General features: G+C 32.6%; 1 protein-coding gene across 1 annotated transcript in view; it reads right to left on the bottom strand.

The window, feature by feature from the left end:
- Positions 1-25,931, bottom strand: part of LOC129756435 (neuropeptide SIFamide receptor-like) — a 328,841-nt gene that overhangs the window by 44,231 nt on the left and 258,679 nt on the right. The window lies entirely within an intron of this gene.

Raw genomic sequence — 25,931 nt, 5'->3', positions numbered from 1 at the left:
TTGTTCATATGTTCATTTGTTCATTTGTTCATTTGTTCATATGTTCATTTGTTCATTTGTTCATTTGTTCATTTGTTCATTTGTTCATTTGTTCATTTGTTCATTTGTTCATTTGTTCATTTGTTCATTTGTTCATTTGTTCATTTGTTCATTTGTTCATTTGTTCATTTGTTCATTTGTTCATTTGTTCATTTGTTCATTTGTTCATTTGTTCATTTGTTCATTTGTTCATTTGTTCATTTGTTCATTTGTTCATTTGTTCATTTGTTCATTTGTTCATTTGTTCATTTGTTCATTTGTTCATTTGTTCATTTGTTCATTTGTTCATTTGTTCATTTGTTCATTTGTTCATTTGTTCATTTGTTCATTTGTTCATTTGTTCATTTGTTCATTTGTTCATTTGTTCATTTGTTCATTTGTTCATTTGTTCATTTGTTCATTTGTTCATTTGTTCATTTGTTCATTTGTTCATTTGTTCATTTGTTCATTTGTTCATTTGTTCATTTGTTCATTTGTTCATTTGTTCATTTGTTCATTTGTTCATTTGTTCATTTGTTCATTTGTTCATTTGTTCATTTGTTCATTTGTTCATTTGTTCATTTGTTCATTTGTTCATTTGTTCATTTGTTCATTTGTTCATTTGTTCATATGTTCATTTGTTCATTTGTTCATTTGTTCATTTGTTCATTTGTTCATTTGTTCATTTGTTCATTTGTTCATTTGTTCATTTGTTCATTTGTTCATTTGTTCATTTGTTCATTTGTTCATTTGTTCATTTGTTCATTTGTTCATTTGTTCATTTGTTCATTTGTTCATTTGTTCATTTGTTCATTTGTTCATTTGTTCATTTGTTCATTTGTTCATTTGTTCATTTGTTCATTTGTTCATTTGTTCATTTGTTCATTTGTTCATTTGTTCATTTGTTCATTTGTTCATTTGTTCATTTGTTCATTTGTTCATTTGTTCATTTGTTCATTTGTTCATTTGTTCATTTGTTCATTTGTTCATTTGTTCATTTGTTCATTTGTTCATTTGTTCATTTGTTCATTTGTTCATTTGTTCATTTGTCCATTTGTTCATTTGTTCATTTGTTCATTTGTTCATTTGTTCATTTGTTCATTTGTTCATTTGTTCATTTGTTCATTTGTTCATTTGTTCATTTGTTCATTTGTTCATTTGTTCATTTGTTCATTTGTTCATTTGTTCATTTGTTCATTTGTTCATTTGTTCATTTGTTCATTTGTTCATTTGTTCATTTGTTCATTTGTTCATTTGTTCATTTGTTCATTTGTTCATTTGTTCATTTGTTCATTTGTTCATTTGTTCATTTGTTCATTTGTTCATTTGTTCATTTGTTCATTTGTTCATTTGTTCATTTGTTCATTTGTTCATTTGTTCATTTGTTCATTTGTTCATTTGTTAATTTGTTCATTTGTTCATTTGTTCATTTGTTCATTTGTTCATTTGTTCATTTGTTCATTTGTTCATTTGTTCATTCGTTCATTTGTTCATTTTTTCATTTGTTCATTTGTTCATCTGATCTTTTGAGCATTTGTCAGTTTTATAGATTAGAAAAGTGCAAAAATAGACAAATTTTCAAAATAAATAAATAAACTTAATCCACATATGAGCCGAAATACGTAAATAAAGAAAAAAAAAACAATATAAATAAAGGTAGAAAAAACAAAATTGACAAAATAAACAAAAGGAAGAAAACAAAATGTTGAAAATGAAATAATGACAAAAATGACAAAAATGACAAAAATGACAAAAATGACAAAAATGACAAAAATGAGAAAAATGACAAAAATGACAAAAATGACAAAAATGACAAAAATGACAAAAATGACAAAAATGACAAAAATGACAAAAATGACAAAAATGACAAAAATGACAAAAATGACAAAAATGACAAAAATGACAAAAATGACAAAAATGACAAAAATGACAAAAATGACAAAAATGACAAAAATGACAAAAATGACAAAAATGACAAAAATGACAAAAATGACAAAAATGACAAAAATGACAAAAATGACAAAAATGACAAAAATGACAAAAATGACAAAAATGACAAAAATGACAAAAATGACAAAAATGACAAAAATGACAAAAATGACAAAAATGACAAAAATGACAAAAATGACAAAAATGACAAAAATGACAAAAATGACAAAAATGACAAAAATGACAAAAATGACAAAAATGACAAAAAAGGACAAAAATGATAAAAATGACAAAAATGACAAAAATGACAAAAATGACAAAAATGACAAAAATGACAAAAATGACAAAAATGACAATTTGACAAAAATAACAAAAATTTGCAAAAACGACAGAAATTTTAAAAAATACAAATATTACAAAAATTACAAAAATAACAAAAATTACAAAAATTACAAAAATTACAAAAATTACAAAAATTACAAAAATTACAAAAATTACAAAAATTACAAAAATTACAAAAATTACAAAAATTACAAAAATTACAAAAATTACAAAAATTACAAAAATTACAGAAATTACAAAAATTAAAAATTACAAAAATTACAAAAATGACAAAAATTACAAAAATTGCAAAAATTACAAAAATTACAAAAATTACAAAAATTAAAAGAATTGCAAAAATTTTAAAAATTACAAAAAAATCAATATTTGAAAAATTATAAAAAACACAAAAATTTAAAAGAAAAACTCGAAAAATACAAAAATGACAAAATTAACAATAATTACTAAAATTAACAAAAAAATACAAAAATTATATAAATCACACATTTACCAAAAATTAAAAAAAATAACAAAAATGACAAAAATAACAAAAATGCCAAAAAAACAAATATTATAAAAAATCAAAGAAAATTGATAAAAATGGTAAAAATGATATTGAAAACCGACCAATGAAATGCTGAAGTGAAATCTGAATCTGAAATCTGAATCTGAAATCTGAATCTGAAATCTGAATCTGAAATCTGAATCTGAAATCTGAATCTGAAATCTGAATCTGAAATCTGAATCTGAAATCTGAATCTGAAATCTGAATCTGAAATCTGAATCTGAAATCTGAATCTGAAATCTGAATCTGAAATCTGAATCTGAAATCTGAATCTGAAATCTGAATCTGAAATCTGAATCTGAAATCTAAGATAAGTTAACCACCGTTAATTAATTTTGTAAATTTATTTTTCGGCATATCGGTGAAAAGTAGTTATGAAATTGATAAAGATGGATAGAGAAGTGAGAAGAAAATTTACAGATGTTGAAAAGAGCGAAAGAGCATTTTTGCGAGGAAACTTATTAACGTACACCATACTTTACCCTGCAACATTTCATTATTTAGGAGAAGTAGTACCGGGATAGAGGTGGCACTACCTTAACCTATACAATGAAATCTGGTTGGTCCGAAGTCTACATGTGGTGAACACGTATACTCCGGACGGGCAAAATATGGCGTACGTTAAGCTCCAGAAAGCTTCCCTATTGCGCGCAATGGTTCTATCGATGCGCTAGCCGTGTTGATATTTCGTTATCACGGCATGAATGCACTGTATGAGTGCTAATCATTAGGGTCAACGGTCCAATTTGGCTAAGCCCGAATTATTTTGAACCATTGATTTGATTTGATTTTTAAAGCCTATTATTATGATTTTTAAGATAAGTTAACCACCGTTAATTAATTTTGTAAATTTATTTTTCGGCATATCGGTGAAAAGTAGTTATGAAATTGATAAAGATGGATAGAGAAGTGAGAAGAAAATTTACAGATGTTGAAAAGAGCGAAAGAGCATTTTTGCGAGGAAACTTATTAACGTACACCATACTTTACCCTGCAACATTTCATTATTTAGGAGAAGTAGTACCGGGATAGAGGTGGCACTACCTTAACCTATACAATGAAATCTGGTTGGTCCGAAGTCTACATGTGGTGAACACGTATACTCCGGACGGGCAAAATATGGCGTACGTTAAGCTCCAGAAAGCTTCCCTATTGCGCGCAATGGTTCTATCGATGCGCTAGCCGTGTTGATATTTCGTTATCACGGCATGAATGCACTGTATGAGTGCTAATCATTAGGGCATGAATGCACTGTATGAGTGCTAATAGGCTTTAAAAATCAAATCAAATCAATGGTTCAAAATAATTCGGGCTTAGCCAAATTGGACCGTTGACCCTAATGATTAGCACTCATACAGTGCATTCATGCCGTGATAACGAAATATCAACACGGCTAGCGCATCGATAGAACCATTGCGCGCAATAGGGAAGCTTTCTGGAGCTTAACGTACGCCATATTTTGCCCGTCCGGAGTATACGTGTTCACCACATGTAGACTTCGGACCAACCAGATTTCATTGTATAGGTTAAGGTAGTGCCACCTCTATCCCGGTACTACTTCTCCTAAATAATGAAATGTTGCAGGGTAAAGTATGGTGTACGTTAATAAGTTTTCCTCGCAAAAATGCTCTTTCGCTCTTTTCAACATCTGTAAATTTTCTTCTCACTTCTCTATCCATCTTTATCAATTTCATAACTACTTTTCACCGATATGCCGAAAAATAAATTTACAAAATTAATTAACGGGTGGTTAACTTATCTTAAAAATCATAATAATAGGCTTTAAAAATCAAATCAAATCAATGGTTCAAAATAATTCGGGCTTAGCCAAATTGGACCGTTGACCCTAATGATTAGCACTCATACAGTGCATTCATGCCGTGATAACGAAATATCAACACGGCTAGCGCATCGATAGAACCATTGCGCGCAATAGGGAAGCTTTCTGGAGCTTAACGTACGCCATATTTTGCCCGTCCGGAGTATACGTGTTCACCACATGTAGACTTCGGACCAACCAGATTTCATTGTATAGGTTAAGGTAGTGCCACCTCTATCCCGGTACTACTTCTCCTAAATAATGAAATGTTGCAGGGTAAAGTATGGTGTACGTTAATAAGTTTCCTCGCAAAAATGCTCTTTCGCTCTTTTCAACATCTGTAAATTTTCTTCTCACTTCTCTATCCATCTTTATCAATTTCATAACTACTTTTCACCGATATGCCGAAAAATAAATTTACAAAATTAATTAACGGTGGTTAACTTATCTTAAAAATCATAATAATAGGCTTTAAAAATCAAATCAAATCAATGGTTCAAAATAATTCGGGCTTAGCCAAATTGGACCGTTGACCCTAATGATTAGCACTCATACAGTGCATTCATGCCGTGATAACGAAATATCAACACGGCTAGCGCATCGATAGAACCATTGCGCGCAATAGGGAAGCTTTCTGGAGCTTAACGTACGCCATATTTTGCCCGTCCGGAGTATACGTGTTCACCACATGTAGACTTCGGACCAACCAGATTTCATTGTATAGGTTAAGGTAGTGCCACCTCTATCCCGGTACTACTTCTCCTAAATAATGAAATGTTGCAGGGTAAAGTATGGTGTACGTTAATAAGTTTCCTCGCAAAAATGCTCTTTCGCTCTTTTCAACATCTGTAAATTTTCTTCTCACTTCTCTATCCATCTTTATCAATTTCATAACTACTTTTCACCGATATGCCGAAAAATAAATTTACAAAATTAATTAACGGTGGTTAACTTATCTTAAAAATCATAATAATAGGCTTTAAAAATCAAATCAAATCAATGGTTCAAAATAATTCGGGCTTAGCCAAATTGGACCGTTGACCCTAATGATTAGCACTCATACAGTGCATTCATGCCGTGATAACGAAATATCAACACGGCTAGCGCATCGATAGAACCATTGCGCGCAATAGGGAAGCTTTCTGGAGCTTAACGTACGCCATATTTTGCCCGTCCGGAGTATACGTGTTCACCACATGTAGACTTCGGACCAACCAGATTTCATTGTATAGGTTAAGGTAGTGCCACCTCTATCCCGGTACTACTTCTCCTAAATAATGAAATGTTGCAGGGTAAAGTATGGTGTACGTTAATAAGTTTCCTCGCAAAAATGCTCTTTCGCTCTTTTCAACATCTGTAAATTTTCTTCTCACTTCTCTATCCATCTTTATCAATTTCATAACTACTTTTCACCGATATGCCGAAAAATAAATTTACAGAATCTGAAATCTGAATCTGAAATCTGAATCTGAAATCTGAATCTGAAATCTGAATCTGAAATCTGAATCTGAAATCTGAATCTGAAATCTGAATCTGAAATCTGAATCTGAAATCTGAATCTGAAATCTGAATCTGAAATCTGAATCTGAAATCGGAATCTGAAATCTGAATCTGAAATCTGAATCTGAAATCTGAATCTGAAATCTGAATCTGAAATCTGAAATCTGAATCTGAAATCTGAATCTGAAATCTGAATCTGAAATCTGAATCTGAAATCTGAATCTGAAATCTGAATCTGAAATCTGAATCTGAAATCTGAATCTGAAATCTGAATCTGAAATCTGAATCTGAAATCTGAATCTGAAATCTGAATCTGAAATCTGAATCTGAAATCTGAATCTGAAATCTGAAATCTGAATCTGAAATCTGAATCTGAAATCTGAATCTGAAATCTGAATCTGAAATCTGAATCTGAAATCTGAATCTGAAATCTGAATCTGAAATCTGAATCTGAAATCTGAATCTGAAATCTGAATCTGAAATCTGAATCTGAAATCTGAATCTGAAATCTGAATCTGAAATCTGAATCTGAAATCTGAATCTGAAATCTGAATCTTAAATCTGAATCTGAAATCTGAATCTGAAATCTGAAATCTAAATCTGAAATCCGATATCTGAATCTGAAATCTGAATCTGAAATCTGAATCTGAAATCTGAATCTGAATCTGAAATCTGAAATCTAAATCTGAAATCTAAATCTGAAATCCGAAATCTGAATCTGAAATCTGAATCTGAAATTTGAATCTGAAATCTGAATCTGAAATCTGAATCTGAAATCTGAATCTGAAATCTGAATCTGAAATCTGAATCTGAAATCTGAATCTGAAATCTGAATCTGAAATCTGAATCTGAAATCTGAATCTGAAATCTGAATCTGAAATCTGAATCTGAAATCTGAATCTGAAATCTGAATCTGAAATCTGAATCTGAAATCTGAATCTGAAATCTGAATCTGAAATCTGAATCTGAAATCTGAATCTGGAATCGGAATCTGAAATCGGAATCTGAAATCTGAATCTGAAATCTGAATCTGAAATATGAATCTGAAATCTGAATCTGAAATCTGAATCTGAAATCTGAATCTGAAATCTGAATCTGAAATCTGAATCTGAAATCTGAATCTGAAATCTGAATCTGAAATCTGAATCTGAAATCTGAATCTGAAATCTGAATCTGAAATCTGAATCTGAAATCTGAATCTGAAATCTGAATCTGAAATCTGAATCTGAAATCTGAATCTGAAATCTGAATCTGAAATCTGAATCTGAAATCTGAATCTGAAATCTGAATCTGAAATCTGAATCTGAAATCTGAATCTGAAATCTGAAATCTGAATCTGAAATCTGAATCTGAAATCTGAATCTGAAATCTGAATCTGAAATCTGAATCTGAAATCTGAATCTGAAATCTGAATCTGAAATCTGAATCTGAAATCTGAATCTGAAATCTGAATCTGAAATCTGAATCTGAAATCTGAATCTGAAATCTGAATCTGAAATCTGAATCTGAAATCTGAATCTGAAATCTGAATCTGAAATCTGAGTCTGAAATCTGAATCTGAAATCTGAATCTGAAATCTGAATCTGAAATCTGAATCTGAAATCTGAATCTGAAATCTGAATCTGAAATCTGAATCTGAAATCTGAATCTGAAATCTGAATCTGAAATCTGAATCTGAAATCTGAATCTGAAATCTGAATCTGAAATCTGAATCTGAAATCTGAAACAGAAATCTGAATCTGAAATCTGAATCTGAAATCTGAATCTGAAATCTGAATCTGAAATCTGAATCTGAAATCTGAATCTGAAATCTGAATCTGAAATCTGAATCTGAAATCTGAATCTGAAATCTGAATCTGAAATCTGAATCTGAAATCTGAATCTGAAATCTGAATCTGAAATCTGAATCTGAAATCTGAATCTGAAATCTGAATCTGAAATCTGAATCTGAAATCTGAATCTGAAATCTGAATCTGAAATCTGAATCTGAAATCTGAATCTGAAATCTGAATCTGAAATCTGAATCTGAAATCTGAATCTGAAATCTGAATCTGAAATCTGAATCTGAAATCTGAATCTGAAATCTGAATCTGAAATCTGAATCTGAAATCTGAATCTGAAATCTGAATCTGAAATCTGAATCTGAAATCTGAATCTGAAATCTGAATCTGAAATCTGAATCTGAAATCTGAATCTGAAATCTGAATCTGAAATCTGAATCTGAAATCTGAATCTGAAATCTGAATCTGAAATCTGAATCTGAATCTGAAATCTGAAATCTGAATCTGAAATCTGAATCTGAAATCTGAATCTGAATCTGAAATCTGAATCTGAATCTGAAATCTGAATCTGAAATCTGAATCTGAAATCTGAATCTGAAATCTGAATCTGAAATCTGAATCTGAAATCTGAATCTGAAATCTGAATCTGAAATCTGAATCTGAAATCTGAATCTGAAATCTGAATCTGAAATCTGAATCTGAAATCTGAATCTGAAATCTGAATCTGAAATCTGAATCTGAAATCTGAATCTGAAATCTGAATCTGAAATCTGAATCTGAAATCTGAATCTGAAATCTGAATCTGAAATCTGAATCTGAAATCTGAATCTGAAATCTGAATCTGAAATCTGAATCTGAAATCTGAATCTGAAATCTGAATCTGAAATCTGAATCTGAAATCTGAATCTGAAATCTGAATCTGAAATCTGAATCTGAAATCTGAATCTGAAATCTGAATCTGAAATCTGAATCTGAAATCTGAATCTGAAATCTGAATCTGAAATCTGAATCTGAAATCTGAATCTGAAATCTGAATCTGAAATCTGAATCTGAAATCTGAATCTGAAATCTGAATCTGAAATCTGAATCTGAAATCTGAATCTGAAATCTGAATCTGAAATCTGAATCTGAAATCTGAATCTGAAATCTGAATCTGAAATCTGAATCTGAAATCTGAATCTGAAATCTGAATCTGAAATCTGAATCTGAAGTCTGAATCTGAAATCGGAATCTGAAATCTGAATCTGAAATCTGAATCTGAAATCTGAATCTGAAATCTGAATCTGAAATCTGAAATCTGAATCTGAAATCTGAATCTGAAATCTGAATCTGAAATCTGAATCTGAAATCTGAATCTGAAATCTGAATCTGAAATCTGAATCTGAAATCTGAATCTGAAATCTGAATCTGAAATCTGAATCTGAAATCTGAATCTGAAATCTGAATCTGAAATCTGAATCTGAAATCTGAATCTGAAATCTGAATCTGAAATCTGAATCTGAAATCTGAATCTGAAATCTGAATCTGAAATCTGAATCTGAAATCTGAAATCTGAATCTGAAATCTGAATCTGAAATCTGAATCTGAAATCTGAATCTGAAATCTGAATCTGAAATCTGAATCTGAAATCTGAATCTGAAATCTGAATCTGAAATCTGAATCTGAAATCTGAATCTGAAATCTGAATCTGAAATCTGAATCTGAAATCTGAATCTGAAATCTGAATCTGAAATCTGAATCTGAAATCTGAATCTGAAATCTGAATCTGAAATCTGAATCTGAAATCTGAATCTGAAATCTGAATCTGAAATCTGAATCTGAAATCTGAATCTGAAATCTGAATCTGAAATCTGAATCTGAAATCTGAATCTGAAATCTGAATCTGAAATCTGAATCTGAAATCTGAAATCTAAATCTGAAATCCGAAATCTGAATCTGAAATCTGAATCTGAAATCTGAATCTGAAATCTGAATCTGAAATCTGAATCTGAATCTGAAATCTGAAATCTAAATCTGAAATCCGAAATCTGAATCTGAAATCTGAATCTGAAATTTGAATCTGAAATCTGAATCTGAAATCTGAATCTGAAATCTGAATCTGAAATCTGAATCTGAAATCTGAATCTGAAATCTGAATCTGAAATCTGAATCTGAAATCTGAATCTGAAATCTGAATCTGAAATCTGAATCTGAAATCTGAATCTGAAATCTGAATCTGAAATCTGAATCTGAAATCTGAATCTGAAATCTGAATCTGAAATCTGAATCTGAAATCTGAATCTGAAATCTGAATCTGAAATCTGAATCTGAAATCTGAATCTGAAATCTGAATCTGAAATCTGAATCTGAAATCTGAATCTGAAATCTGAATCTGAAATCTGAATCTGAAATCTGAATCTGAAATCTGAATCTGAAATCTGAATCTGAAATCTGAATCTGAAATCTGAATCTGAAATCTGAATCTGAAATCTGAATCTGAAATCTGAATCTGAAATCTGAATCTGGAATCGGAATCTGAAATCGGAATCTGAAATCTGAATCTGAAATCTGAATCTGAAATATGAATCTGAAATCTGAATCTGAAATCTGAATCTGAAATCTGAATCTGAAATCTGAATCTGAAATCTGAATCTGAAATCTGAATCTGAAATCTGAATCTGAAATCTGAATCTGAAATCTGAATCTGAAATCTGAATCTGAAATCTGAATCTGAAATCTGAATCTGAAATCTGAATCTGAAATCTGAATCTGAAATCTGAATCTGAAATCTGAATCTGAAATCTGAATCTGAAATCTGAATCTGAAATCTGAATCTGAAATCTGAATCTGAAATCTGAATCTGAAATCTGAATCTGAAATCTGAATCTGAAATCTGAATCTGAAATCTGAATCTGAAATCTGAATCTGAAATCTGAATCTGAAATCTGAATCTGAAATCTGAATCTGAAATCTGAATCTGAAATCTGAATCTGAAATCTGAATCTGAAATCTGAATCTGAAATCTGAATCTGAAATCTGAATCTGAAATCTGAATCTGAAATCTGAATCTGAAATCTGAATCTGAAATCTGAATCTGAAATCTGAGTCTGAAATCTGAATCTGAAATCTGAATCTGAAATCTGAATCTGAAATCTGAATCTGAAATCTGAATCTGAAATCTGAATCTGAAATCTGAATCTGAAATCTGAATCTGAAATCTGAATCTGAAATCTGAATCTGAAATCTGAATCTGAAATCTGAATCTGAAATCTGAATCTGAAATCTGAAACAGAAATCTGAATCTGAAATCTGAATCTGAAATCTGAATCTGAAATCTGAATCTGAAATCTGAATCTGAAATCTGAATCTGAAATCTGAATCTGAAATCTGAATCTGAAATCTGAATCTGAAATCTGAATCTGAAATCTGAATCTGAAATCTGAATCTGAAATCTGAATCTGAAATCTGAATCTGAAATCTGAATCTGAAATCTGAATCTGAAATCTGAATCTGAAATCTGAATCTGAAATCTGAATCTGAAATCTGAATCTGAAATCTGAATCTGAAATCTGAATCTGAAATCTGAATCTGAAATCTGAATCTGAAATCTGAATCTGAAATCTGAATCTGAAATCTGAATCTGAAATCTGAATCTGAAATCTGAATCTGAAATCTGAATCTGAAATCTGAATCTGAAATCTGAATCTGAATCTGAAATCTGAAATCTGAATCTGAAATCTGAATCTGAAATCTGAATCTGAAATCTGAATCTGAAATCTGAATCTGAAATCTGAATCTGAAATCTGAATCTGAAATCTGAATCTGAAATCTGAATCTGAAATCTGAATCTGAAATCTGAATCTGAAATCTGAATCTGAAATCTGAATCTGAAATCTGAATCTGAAATCTGAATCTGAATCTGAAATCTGAATCTGAAATCTGAATCTGAAATCTGAATCTGAAATCTGAATCTGAAATCTGAATCTGAAATCTGAATCTGAAATCTGAATCTGAAATCTGAATCTGAAATCTGAATCTGAAATCTGAATCTGAAATCTGAATCTGAAATCTGAATCTGAAATCTGAATCTGAAATCTGAATCTGAAATCTGAATCTGAAATCTGAATCTGAAATCTGAATCTGAAATCTGAATCTGAAATCTGAATCTGAAATCTGAATCTGAAATCTGAATCTGAAATCTGAATCTGAAATCTGAATCTGAAATCTGAATCTGAAATCTGAATCTGAAATCTGAATCTGAAATCTGAATCTGAAATCTGAATCTGAAATCTGAATCTGAAATCTGAATCTGAAATCTGAATCTGAAATCTGAATCTGAAATCTGAATCTGAAATCTGAATCTGAAATCTGAATCTGAAATCTGAATCTGAAATCTGAATCTGAAATCTGAATCTGAAATCTGAATCTGAAATCTGAAACAGAAATCTGAATCTGAAATCTGAATCTGAAATCTGAATCTGAAATCTAAATCTGAAATCTGAATCTGAAATCTGAATCTGAAATCTGAATCTGAAATCTGAATCTGAAATCTGAATCTGAAATCTGAATCTGAAATCTGAATCTGAAATCTGAATCTAAAATCTGAATCTGAAATCTGAATCTGAAATCTGAATCTGAAATCTGAATCTGAAATCTGAATCTGAAATCTGAATCTGAAATCTGAATCTGAAATCTGAATCTGAAATCTGAATCTGAAATCTGAATCTGAAATCTGAACCTGAAATCTGAATCTGAAATCTGAATCTGAAATCTGAATCTGAAATCTGAATCTGAAATCTGAATCTGAAATCTGAATCTGAAATCTGAATCTGAAATCTGAAATCTGAATCTGAAATCTGAATCTGAAATCTGAATCTGAAATCTGAATCTGAAATCTGAATCTGAAATCTGAATCTGAAATCTGAATCTGAAATCTGAATCTGAAATCTGAATCTGAAATCTGAATCTGAAATCTGAATCTGAAATCTGAATCTGAAATCTGAATCTGAAATCTGAATCTGAAATCTGAATCTGAAATCTGAATCTGAAATCTGAATCTGAAATCTGAATCTGAAATCTGAATCTGAAATCTGAATCTGAAATCTGAATCTGAAATCTGAATCTGAAATCTGAATCTGAAATCTGAATCTGAAATCTGAATCTGAAATCTGAATCTGAAATCTGAATCTGAAATCTGAATCTGAAATCTGAATCTGAAATCTGAATCTGAAATCTGAATCTGAAATCTGAATCTGAAATCTGAATCTGAAATCTGAATCTGAAATCTGAATCTGAAATCTGAATCTGAAATCTGAATCTGAAATCTGAATCTGAAATCTGAATCTGAAATCTGAATCTGAAATCTGAATCTGAAATCTGAATCTGAAATCTGAATCTGAAATCTGAATCTGAAATCTGAATCTGAAATCTGAATCTGAAATCTGAATCTGAAATCTGAATCTGAAATCTGAATCTGAAATCTGAATCTGAAATCTGAATCTGAAATCTGAATCTGAAATCTGAATCTGAAATCTGAATCTGAAATCTGAATCTGAAATCTGAATCTGAAATCTGAAATCTGAATCTGAAATCTGAATCTGAAATCTGAATCTGAAATCTGAATCTGAAATCTGAATCTGAAATCTGAATCTGAAATCTGAATCTGAAATCTGAATCTGAAATCTGAATCTGAAATCTGAATCTGAAATCTGAATCTGAAATCTGAATCTGAAATCTGAATCTGAAATCTGAATCTGAAATCTGAATCTGAAATCTGAATCTGAAATCTGAATCTGAAATCTGAATCTGAAATCTGAATCTGAAATCTGAATCTGAAATCTGAATCTGAAATCTGAATCTGAAATCTGAATCTGAAATCTGAATCTGAAATCTGAATCTGAAATCTGAATCTGAAATCTGAATCTGAAATCTGAATCTGAAATCTGAATCTGAAATCTGAATCTGAAATCTGAATCTGAAATCTGAATCTGAAATCTGAATCTGAAATCTGAATCTGAAATCTGAATCTGAAATCTGAATCTGAAATCTGAATCTGAAATCTGAATCTGAAATCTGAATCTGAAATCTGAATCTGAAATCTGAATCTGAAATCTGAATCTGAAATCTGAATCTGAAATCTGAAATCTGAATCTGAAATCTGAATCTGAAATCTGAATCTGAAATCTGAATCTGAAATCTGAATCTGAAATCTGAATCTGAAATCTGAATCTGAAATCTGAATCTGAAATCTGAATCTGAAATCTGAATCTGAAATCTGAATCTGAAATCTGAATCTGAAATCTGAATCTGAAATCTGAATCTGAAATCTGAATCTGAAATCTGAATCTGAAATCTGAATCTGAAATCTGAATCTGAAATCTGAATCTGAAATCTGAATCTGAAATCTGAATCTGAAATCTGAATCTGAAATCTGAATCTGAAATCTGAATCTGAAATCTGAATCTGAAATCTGAATCTGAAATCTGAATCTGAAATCTGAATCTGAAATCTGAATCTGAAATCTGAATCTGAAATCTGAATCTGAAATCTGAATCTGAAATCTGAATCTGAAATCTGAATCTGAAATCTGAATCTGAAATCTGAAACTGAAATCTGAATCTGAAATCTGAATCTGAAATCTGAATCTGAAATCTGAATCTGAAATCTGAATCTGAAATCTGAATCTGAAATCTGAATCTGAAATCTGAATCTGAAATCTGAATCTGAAATCTGAATCTGAAATCTGAATCTGAAATCTGAATCTGAAATCTGAATCTGAAATCTGAATCTGAAATCTGAATCTGAAATCTGAATCTGAAATCTGAATCTGAAATCTGAATCTGAAATCTGAATCTGAAATCTGAATCTGAATCTGAAATCTGAATCTGAAATCTGATTTTGAAATCTGAATCTGAAATCTGAACCTTGCATTTGAAACGTGATTCCGAAATTTGGAATAGGACAACTGAATTCGAATTTAGAACCTGAAATCTGAATCAGGAATGCGATTTTGAAACATTTTTTTAATTTATTTGATTGAATAAGTTGTTGTCAATTAAAAAAGCGTTGTCTGTTCGGTTTTTATTCTATTTTTTCCCTGATTTTTTTTTATCCGGATGGGTTTTTGTTTGTTTGCTTTGTGTTGTCGAATTTGTCAGCTTAATTTGATTGGAATTTGTTTGTCTGGTTCCTGGATTTTTTTTTATTTTGAAGGTCTATTGACAAATGATTTCCCAGGATTTCGTAACAAAGTTTCCCTTCGGGCCGGTGATCAAAAATACAAAATAAAACGATGTTATGCTGCTCTTTTGAGCTCTTTTTTCGGTTTGTCAATCGATTTGTCCGGCCAACAATTTGGTTTGGTAAAACCTTCCCGATTGGGTTCGGTGGCCTTCGTGCTGACCTTTGATTTGCCGATGACCCTTCCGATTGGATCCGGAAAATGTCCTCCAATTTGTAAACAGTTTTGACGCTTGAAAAGATCAAAGCTCGCCGGCTGGAATGGGGCATTTAACTTTCGATAAACATGCGTGAGTGTGGAAGATTTCCGAAGGTAGAATCACGAAAGGTTCCATTCATTGGAAATCTGTTTCAATTCCCAAAGCGATTTTCGAGGACTTGGACCCATCATTGCTCTCGATACCGATAAATTGCTTGTAAATATGTGCTTTTTGCTCTTCTCAACAACATTTGCATACAAATAGAAGCTTATCAAAGCTCAGAAATCCCCATGCGTATGGATTAGTTAGTTGGACTTTACTCGAAGCTACTGGCTCGCGCGTATGAAGAGTGTTTAGAAAACCAAAACAAGAGCAAAAAATTGCAAATACATTGAACGTACACATAAACAGATGTTGTTTTTTGGGTTGATATGCATCTCACGTTTTGCTTGCATAAACCGAGCAAAGTCTACCCAGTTTCCGATACATTTGGGAAGCTTTCCCAGATTCGATCTGGGTTGGGGGTGGCAAATTATCAAACCGGGTGCTTTTTCTCGAAATTGAAACTGAAAAACTTCCAATTGCTCGTATTCGTTTACTTTTACTGTTTTGCATTTAAGAAAAAAGGAAACTAAACTGAGCAAAACTTTAGATTATTTGATTTGAATTGTGACGTGAATTTTGATAGCTACTGGAAAGAAAAAGGTTTCACATATGTTTAAGGATCGGAACCGAGAAGCAAATTAATCATTTCCATGGGAGAACTTTTAAAATTTTCTCCCCTCCCCCTCATTTCTACTTTGAAAAAGGGGTGCTTGGGTTTCGAGTTTCCAATGCTCGGTGTGTAGAATCAACATGCAAACCAAATTTACAGCAGCTCAACATTCATCGAAATGGGGATCGATTGGGCTAGTAGTGTTGGCCATTGATTCGATTACATTGATTAAACGTCGATGTAGCTTCGATGGTATCGGGTTTGGAGTTCATTTATGAAAGTTTTCCCAAACGGGTTACCAAGTTAGCTAGTTGATAAAATTACTAAAATCAGACTCACAACTTTACCGTGCTAAAGTTGACTGTAAAGGTGTAAAGGTAAACTGAATCAAATTGACTTTTTTTTAAATTTAAAAAAGAAAATCTCAGGTTAATTTTTTTAAATTATTTCGAATTCACATTTAGTATTTTCTCAAAGTGAAAATAAATGTGCTCTCTTCTAATTTTTAACAGTTTAAAAAAGTATCAACCCGCTTACCTGTCCTAAAATTCTAATTTGTTCCAATGTGTTTTATGTGTGAACTCGTTAAATGACCTAATTTTAGGCTGTTTCCTAGCTTTTAATTAAACACAATTGTGCTGCATTATTCAAGTAATAAGGTCAACTGCCCTGAATTTCTTTTTTTTTTTAAAGCTGTCCTTTTAAATCGTTTGAATTGCATTTTTTTTAAGCAGTCCCCTCAACTCGCTTTGTGTAACAACTCCAAGCAGTCCTCTCAACTTGATTGAATTTCTTTCTGTCATCTCAAATCTTCTGAATTGCATTTTTTTTTTAAATCTGTCTCACAACTCGCTTTTAGCCACAACTTCAAGCTGTCATCTCAACTTGCTTAATTGCTTTTTTTTAAGCTGTCCTATCAGCGCGCTTTGTGTAATAACTTCAAGCTGTCATCTCAACTTGATTGAATTGCTTTTTTAAGCTGTCATCTCAACTCGTTTGAAGTGTATTTTTTAAAGCTGTCCTCTCAACTCGTTTGACATGCATTTTTTTTCTCTAAAACTGTCCTCTCAACTCGCTTTGTGTAACAACTACAAGCTGTCCTCTCAACTTGGTTGAATTGCTTTTTTTTAAAGCTGTCCTCTCAACTCTTTTTAATTGCTTTTAGTTTAAAATCTGTCGTCTCAACTCGTTTTGTGTAACAGCTCCAAGCTGTACTCTCAACTTACTTGAATTTTTCTAAAGCTGTCCTCTCAACTCGCTTTGTGTAACAACTTCAAGCTGTCCTCTCAGCTTGCTTGAATTGCATTTTTTTAAAGCTGTCCTCTCAACTACTTTCAATTGGTTTTTTTCAAGATGTCTTCTCAATTCGCTCTGGGAAACAACTTCAAACTGTTCTATCAACTTGTTTGAATTGCTTTTTGAGCTGTCATCTCAACTCGTTTGAATCGCATTTTTTTTAAGCTGTACTCTCAACTCACTTGAAATGTTTTTTTCCAAAGCTGTCCCCTTAACTGGCTTTTTGTAACAACTCCAAGTGGTCCTCTCATCTTGCTTTGATTGTATTTTTTTTCCAAAACTGTTCTCTCTACTCGCTTTGTGTATTAACTCCAAGCTGTCTTCTTAACTTGCTTGAGTTGCTTTTTTTCAAAAGCTGTCATGTCAACTAATTTTTTTTTAAATTGTCTTCTCAACTCCCTTTGTGTAACAACTCCAAGCTGACCTTTCAACTCGTTTGAATTTTTTTTCCAAAGATGTCCTCTCAACTCGCTTTGTGTAACAACTCCAAGCTGTCCTCTCAACCTGCTTAAATTGCTTTTTTAAAGCTGTCATCTCAACTTCTTCTGATGCTGTAGCTTATTTGAATTGCAGTTTTTATTTAATCTGTCCTCCCAACTCGCTTTGTGTAACAACTTCAAGCTGCCCTCTCAAACTCACTGGTATTGTACTATTTTCCAAAGCTGTCCTCTCAACTCGCTTTTTGTAACAACTCCAAGCTTGCTTGAATTTCTCTTCTTTCAAAGCAGTCCTCTCAACTCGTTTTATGATAAAATTTCAAGCTGTCTTCTCTACTCGCTTGAATTTTATTTTTTTCCAAAGCTGTCCTCACAACTCGCTTTGTGCAACACCTTCAAGCTGTCCTTTTAACTCGATTGGTTTGTATTTTCACCAAAGCTGTCCTCTCAACTCGCTTTGTGTAACAACTCCAAGATGTCCTCTCAACTTGCATGAATTGCTTTTTTTTAAAGCTGTCATCTCAATTCGCTTGAATTTTATTGTTTTCTAAAGCTGTCCTTCCAACTCTTTTTGTGTAACAACTCCAAGCTGTCCTCTCAAATTGCTTGAATTTGCTTTTTTTAAAGCTATCCCCTCAACTCGCTTTGTGTGACAACTCCAAGCTGTCTTTTTAACTTACTTGAATTGCATTTTTTCCAAAGCTGTCCTCTCAACTCGCATTGTGTAACAATTCCAAGCTGTCTTTTAAACTTGCTGGAATTGCTTTTTTAAAAGCTTCCATCTCAACTCGCTTGAATTGCATTTTTTCCAAAGCTGTCCTCTCCACTAGCTTGATTTGGTTTCTTTTAAATCTGTCATCTCAACTCGTTTGAATTGCATTTTTTTAAAAGCTGTCTTCTTAATTCGCTTTGTGTAACAACTCCAAGCTGTTCTCTCATCTTGCTTGAATTGCATTTTTTCCAAAGCTGTCCTCTTAACTCGCTTGAATTACATTTTATTCCAAAGCTGTCCTCTCAACTCGCTTAGTGAAACAACTCTTATCTGTCCTCTCAACTCGCTTGAATTGTATTTTTTTTTCCAAAGTTGCCATCTCAACTTGCTTTGTGCAACAACTCCAAGCTGTCAACTGAAATAGCTTGAATAGCTTTTTAATTTAAAGCTGTCATCTCAACTTGCTTGAATTGATTTTTTTAAAAGCTGTCCTCTCAAATTTGCATTGTGTAACAATGTCAAGCTGTCCTCTCAACTCGCTTGAGTTGTATTTTTTTCCAATGCTGTACTCTCAAATCGCTTTGTGCAACAACTCCAAACTGTCCTCTAAACTTGATTGAGTTGCTTTTTTTCATCTGTCTCGAAAGAATTTACCAGATTTCTCAAATCGGAATTGGGTAATTTTAATCCTTTTTTTATGATTCAATTTTTTTATCTTTAGGTTCGAGAAAGAAAATATTTAAGATTCGTTTTTAAGAATGATTGCTATGAATTTTTATACTCTGATATTTTGTTTTTGTTCTAGTATATTTTTCTGAGTTGGTATTTGTAAATAAATATCGTATAGGTTTTATCAATCCTGAAATTCATTTCTCATTTTGAATTGTGGTCGAAGAATTTTATTTCTTAACCTAAACTTAATTCTGAAAAAAAAGCTTTTGGAATTCTACCTTGCTCTTGAACTTTAACCTCTTGTATTACATTTTTTATCTTAATTGAATCTGAAATGAATGAAATTAAATTTAAGCCCTTCGTTTCGAATAGTTACAAATTTGCAACAAAGAATGTAAGGATAAAATGAAAAATGTTTTTCATCCCTTCTTGATGAATACATTATTCCTGTATTTTTCAAATGATTATAAATTATAAATCAATTATGGGATCAATTTCTGCTAGCAAAATTCACAACTTCCAATTCAAAACAAATGTTTTAAATCTTTGTCGAGGAAGGTGAGAAATTTTGATTTCTGGAAAATGTTACATAACTTTTTCTTTCTTCTTAGCGATGAATCATCCGTATAGGATTAAAACCCCAGAAAAAGACAAAAAAATCAGTTCTACGAAAATCTTGAAATTTCATAAAATTTTCAAACAAATTTTAAAACAAGATGAATCTTCGGTATTTTTGAAAGCAAATCTTTTGCGGTCTTTATCAAATTTGTTAAATAAATTTAAAACTTAAATATTAAAATTATTAAAACGCCTTTTTCTGATGCCAATATTTAAAAAAAATTAAATTAAATTTTCAAAAATTTTAAGAGTTTCGTTTTTTTTAAAGTATTATATCTCTAAAGCCAGAAATTTGTTGTTCGACCGGGAATAATTTTGAGGGTATGTATTGGCTTTTCGGTCTTATTGTTTGAGTTTTCGTAGCGTTTTCTTTACCGCCAGAACCCGGCGTCCATGAGTGCTTGCGAGTGTTTGCGAGAGAGTGAAACACTCCGCCGTACGAGATTGCTCTCCCGTCTGTGTCGCTCTGGATGTTGACGGTATTCGGGGTACTTTGTATGTAGCACATTTCGAGTACCTCTAGGTGCCTACGGTGTTTGTTGGAACTGTCTAGGACGGTGGCTTTATCGAAGTCAAACATGTGCTCCTGTTCGAAACAATGTTCAACAACAGCTGACTGCCGCAGTTCCCGGATGCTGGGGTTTGACGCTGTGGCCCCTGTTGTTAATATGCGTTTCAATTTGGTGACATCACATTTATGTTTCGACATTCTAGTCCGTAGTTTATAGCTGGTCTGGCCAACATAGCATTTGGAGCATTCTTCATCTCGTTCGGGAGCGCCTGCGCATGGGATATGGTAGACCACATTGGAGCGATCGATCGGCGATATCGGATCTTTGACCACAGGCAGTAGGCTGCGTATCGTGTGCTTTTGTGTGGTGCCGATGCGTACATGCGGGTAATCCGTCTTAAGTGCGCGGATTACTTTTGCAGTTAGGCCGTCGATGTGTAATATGGATCGGTAGTGTTGTGTGGGTGTGTCTTGTGTGTTTTGGGGGGTGTCGGTTTCGTTCGCTTTTCGAATCAATCTGTTGATCAGGGTCTTCGGGTAATCGTTGATTCTCAGATTCTCATGAATTAATTTGATCGCCTCCTCGGGGGAACATTGGTTGAAAAGTTTTTGACTCGTTTTATAAAATTTAACGCTGTGTTGATTTTGAGGCGCGTGTTGTGTGCTGATCGAAAGTTGAGAAATCGTCCCGAAGCTATTGATTTCTGGTACCACTCGGTTTTGATTGATTGGTCGGGTTGTCTAATCAATACTAAATCTAAGTACGGGAGACGACTCGCAAACACTCGCAAGCACTCATGGACGCCGGGTTCTGGCGGTAAAGAAAACGCTACGAAAACTCAAACAATAATAACAAACAGTGAGTTGAGTGATAGAAGTTTTGCCACGGACGTGTTCCAAAACGACGGAGTAGGCGCCGACGCCCTGGCCGATACCAGAATATTGGACACGTAAGTCACATGCAAGCTTTCCTCCTCACTTCCGACATGAAATGAGAGTTCAAATTCAAAATTTATAGCCAGAATCCCGACGATTGATGAACGCTGTAGGAGTGCATCTGCTTTGGACAATAACACGAATGTCCGAGTGAGTAATTAATGTTAATATTAATTATGAGAAAATGTGTTTTATGCTCCTGTATTTTATTTTAGTTCCTTGATAAAGAATTAATATAATTCGAAACGTTGGATGAAGCACATATAAAAAGTGTTATAATTGACCTGATAAGACCGAAAAGCCAATACATAACCTTAAAGCTAGAAAGTCTGGGCAAAACCTGGATCCTTCATGGAGTAAAGATTTTAAATCAGTTTGTAGTTTTTATGCAGGTTCATTATTTATCAGGTTTCAATGACTGATTTCAGTAAAAATTTGTCAATTTTAAAATTTCTAGAAGATAAAGAACTAAAACTAGAAATTATTGATAAAATCTGAAAAAATATTCGAATTCGCGACGCAAAAACCTTTCGAAATCAGAAACTAAAACAAATCATGGAGGCTTACCCAGTTATATCGATTAAAATTAACTTCAAAATCTTGAAGCCAATTTTTATTTCAAACTACTTTTCGCAAAGAATATTTGACAATATGTTAAATTAACAATCTATGCTGATTGCAACTGTTTGACAAGCAGTTATCAAAAGCTACAGCTAAGAGAAACTTTATAGCATTGAAATCCTGGAAATGGACCTGTACTTTTCGAAAATTTTGTTGATGTCAGAAATATTTATTTCATGTGTTTTTAGGTCTAAGGTAGCAATTGACAGTTAAGCCCAAAATTTACTAGCATTCTGTTATGAATTAAAAAAAAAAAGATTATATGTAAGGTAGAACAGAAGAAATATAAATCCCATTTATTTGAAAAAAATGTTTTTGAGCTATAAAAAGTTTCGTTGAACTGAAGTTGTATGTACTCATAAAACAAACCTTAAATATAAAAATTTATACTGGCAGTAAGAAAAAAGTAATAAAAAGTTTAAACAGTTTTATTTTTTTTTAGAAATATGAGCATTTTCGTTTTTTTTTATTGTTTTCTGCCGCAGGGAGGGAGGCGGTGATCACCTCGATCACCCCTCCCCATAGGGCCGCGCATGTCAAACTGGGAAAGTGATTGCTCTAGGATTGTTCGATGGAAAAGATCGATTCTCAAGATCGATTCAGCTCAACTGTTCCAGGATCGATCCACATAAAAAAATTGAAGGAAAAGAATCCTTCTGTGCAAGATCGATCTGACATTTTTTTTTTGTTAAAGAGGGGTGATGCATGGAAGGGTTCAAAATGACAGGATAGTTCAAGCATTTGAATACGAAATGTATGAGCAATATGTTTTCAAATTTAACATCAAATGTTTAACTTTTCATGACTTTGATTGAGTGATAATGACATATAAAAAAAGAATAAATATTTATATGCATTCCTCCATACGGCATATTCTTAAGTTCACACTAACTTCATCAAAATTTAGAACTTCTCATAGTCGGTATGCCCATGAATTTTCAAAATTTTTCCTTCCGTAAAAATGTTTCCCAAACAAATTTCGGTCAAATTTTCCATTGGAGTGATAAATTTTCCAAAAGGTGCTTTAGAACCGTAGGAATTGTATTATTTAGTGTTAAACCCAAGTTTTTGTTGAAGAAATCACAGAAGTTTAGTCTTATGATTACATACCACTTTAGGTCTTCGAGTAACTTTATCGTTTAGGAACTATTTTTTTTTTCAAATTGCATAACCACATGAGCTAAATATCTAAATTTCAGTAATTTTTTTTTTCGGTTGTTACAATTTAACCTATTTATCGATTTCTTGTCATTTTCTCAAACAGCGCCTTTTGGGGTGTTTTATATTTCTTTTCTTTTTTCTACATAACATCATATGTTTTCATAAAGGAAAATCGGAATGGTGGGAAGTTATAAATCTAACTGTCAACAGCCCTTTTTAATCGAAAAACACATGGACCAAGGATTTCTGACCAAATTGATAATTTTTCCTAAAATAGATCCATTTCCAGTTTTCTCATGTTAAGGTTTTCTTATACATGTAGCTTCTTGACAACTGCTTGTCAAATAGTTGTCATTAGTATGGATTATAAGATTAACCTATTTTGAATCATTTTGCACAAAAGTAAGTTAAAATAAGCATATCGGTAGCAAATTTTGAATAGAGCGAATGCGCCAAATGTAAACAAACTGAGTTATCAGCTGGGTGAAAAAGTACGTTCGAAGACCTACAATTTGATTATACAAAGTTATCTAAAGGAAATTTGGTTTATGAGAAATAAAGGAAACAAAATAATATTTTTGCTGGGAGCTTATGGAGCTGTCAAACTTTGAAAGCGTTTTTTCTCTAAACAGCGATGTTGGCGTATTCGCCGTATTCAAAATTCGATATCGATATGCTTAGGTTTAATGCCGATTGAAGTAAACCCTGTTTAAAAGCGAGCTTTAGAGGGTTAATAAAATTCAATTTTCGATTTTTTTTTCATAAACTAACAAATTGAAAACGGACTTGTATAGCATAGAGAGGCAAAAATTTTTTTTCAACTGTAACTCCGTTCCATGTGAAACATGATTTTAATAAAAAAAAAAATAGAAACTTTGAAATAAAGAGAATCAATTTGTTTTTCTTTCTTGTGATTGTCTTGAAAGTAATTTCAATTCTAAATTTTTTGATCCGTTTTTAGTTGCAAGTTTCGATTTTGGCAAAAAGCAAAATAAAGACAACAAAACTAACTAGAAAACTTTAATTAAGAAGATGCATTTAAATTTTAGAATCATACAAGTAGTCTAAGATATCCACAACAAAAAAGCCCACATTTTCCCTATTGTTTCCACCTTCCATTTTCATGTTTGTCTAAGACCCATTCCACGGTGACGTCACGAAATTTTTTAGCACTTTTTCAGTAACTCATTAACTTTTCCGTAAAAGTCAATGTAAATAGCGTACAAAACTAAAAGATTTATCGATTACTTAAGACTTTTAGGCTTTACATTTTGATATTAAAAGGTTATTTCTCGATAAAGTTGTAATTGATGGGAGTTATTGAAGTCGTGAAGTCACAGTGAGCATATTTTTTAATTTATAGTTCTGAAAATTTTACATTCCCAATTCGTATGTTCTCAATAAACAATTTAATGAAAAAAAGTTAAGTTTGAAAATGGTTTGACAATTTTATTTACATCTAGGTATGCAGAAGACTGCAAAACGTTTGGTATTTAAAATATTTGAGATTCAAATTCCTGTAAATATTATCGTTGAACTGTAAAAAAATCAAACAGAAAACTTATGTAACTTTTTGTCAGGAATCAAAATAACACGCAGTCATAGAGAAAATTGAAGCATTCAAGATTATGTAGATTGAAAACAACAAAAATTCTGGCGATCCAGTTTTTCTTGAGCGACTGCCAGATGCTTCATTTAATCAAATCCTTTATTTTAAATGGCTTTGTAACATTTTAAAGTTTTTTCATAAAAATGCACAAAATTTTAAACATTCCCATGTAAGTCAAAATCAGCTCTTAAGTTTTTTGCACTAATGTGATATTTGTTGGCTTATGCTATAAGTAATTCATCCTTTATTTCATACAGTGTCGGACAAAAGAATAGGACCACAGTCAATCCAAAACAGAAAGTGACAAAACTTTGTGAAAAAAAATTCCATTTAAGTGCATCAAACCATTTACAAATTGTAAATTCCATTCTTCAAAGAAATTAAAATCATCCGTATTTAAAACAATTGTCCTTTATTTAAAAATGCGTTTTAAGCATACTTAATGACTAAAATAACGCGACATAAAATAGGACCGCTTTAGAATTCATGGTAAAAAAAATTAAAAATAAAGGAAATTCATACCGTGATCGATTTGCAGGGTTAGTACTTGGTGGTATAATTCTTATTACGTATCACTTCTCGCACCCGGTTCAGCATTGACTAAACCAGCTTTTGGCACGTTCTCACCGGGATAGCGTACCACACCGCCTGGATTCTCTCGCACAGCTGCTGCTTGTTTTTTGATTTTTCGGTGTACACCTTACGTTTAACTATTTCCCATAGGTTCTCTATGGGATTGAGATCAGGGGACTGTGCTGGCCACTCCATAACGTCTACCTTATTATCCTGGAACCACTTTTCAACCGTTTCAGCGGTATGTTTAGGGTCGTTGTCCTGCTGGAACTGCCACTTTAGGGGCATCTCCCACTCGGCCTGTGGCAGCATTACTTCCCGAAGTATCTGGGCGTAGAGATACTGGTCCATAATCCGGTCGATCCAGTACAAGGGACCCACCTCGTACCAAGAAAAGCACCCCACACCATGATGCTACCTGCTCCATGTTTGAAGTTTTTATTTGTATCCTGGGGCATATACGCACAGCCGAGTGGACAATGGACCCAACTCTTTCCGTCCGAGCCGATGAGGTTCACTTTGGTCTCATCCGACCACAGCACATTTCTCCATAGTTTCTCCTTTTCCGGACCGACTCAATCGAAGTGGTCCTTACTTCAGCCGTGCCTTCAAGTGCTTCGGCGTCAGCATCGGCACCTTCCGGGGACTTTTTCCTCCTAGTCCCTTCTCCGCCAACCGTCGCTGAACCGTCCGGGAACTCACAGATAAGTTCAACTCGT

The sequence above is a fragment of the Uranotaenia lowii genome, chromosome 3, assembly GCF_029784155.1.
Source record: "Uranotaenia lowii strain MFRU-FL chromosome 3, ASM2978415v1, whole genome shotgun sequence".
NCBI classification, from domain to species: Eukaryota; Metazoa; Arthropoda; class Insecta; order Diptera; family Culicidae; genus Uranotaenia; species Uranotaenia lowii.
Note: the sequence above shows the minus strand (reverse complement) of the source record. Positions and strands in the feature narration are given on the sequence as shown.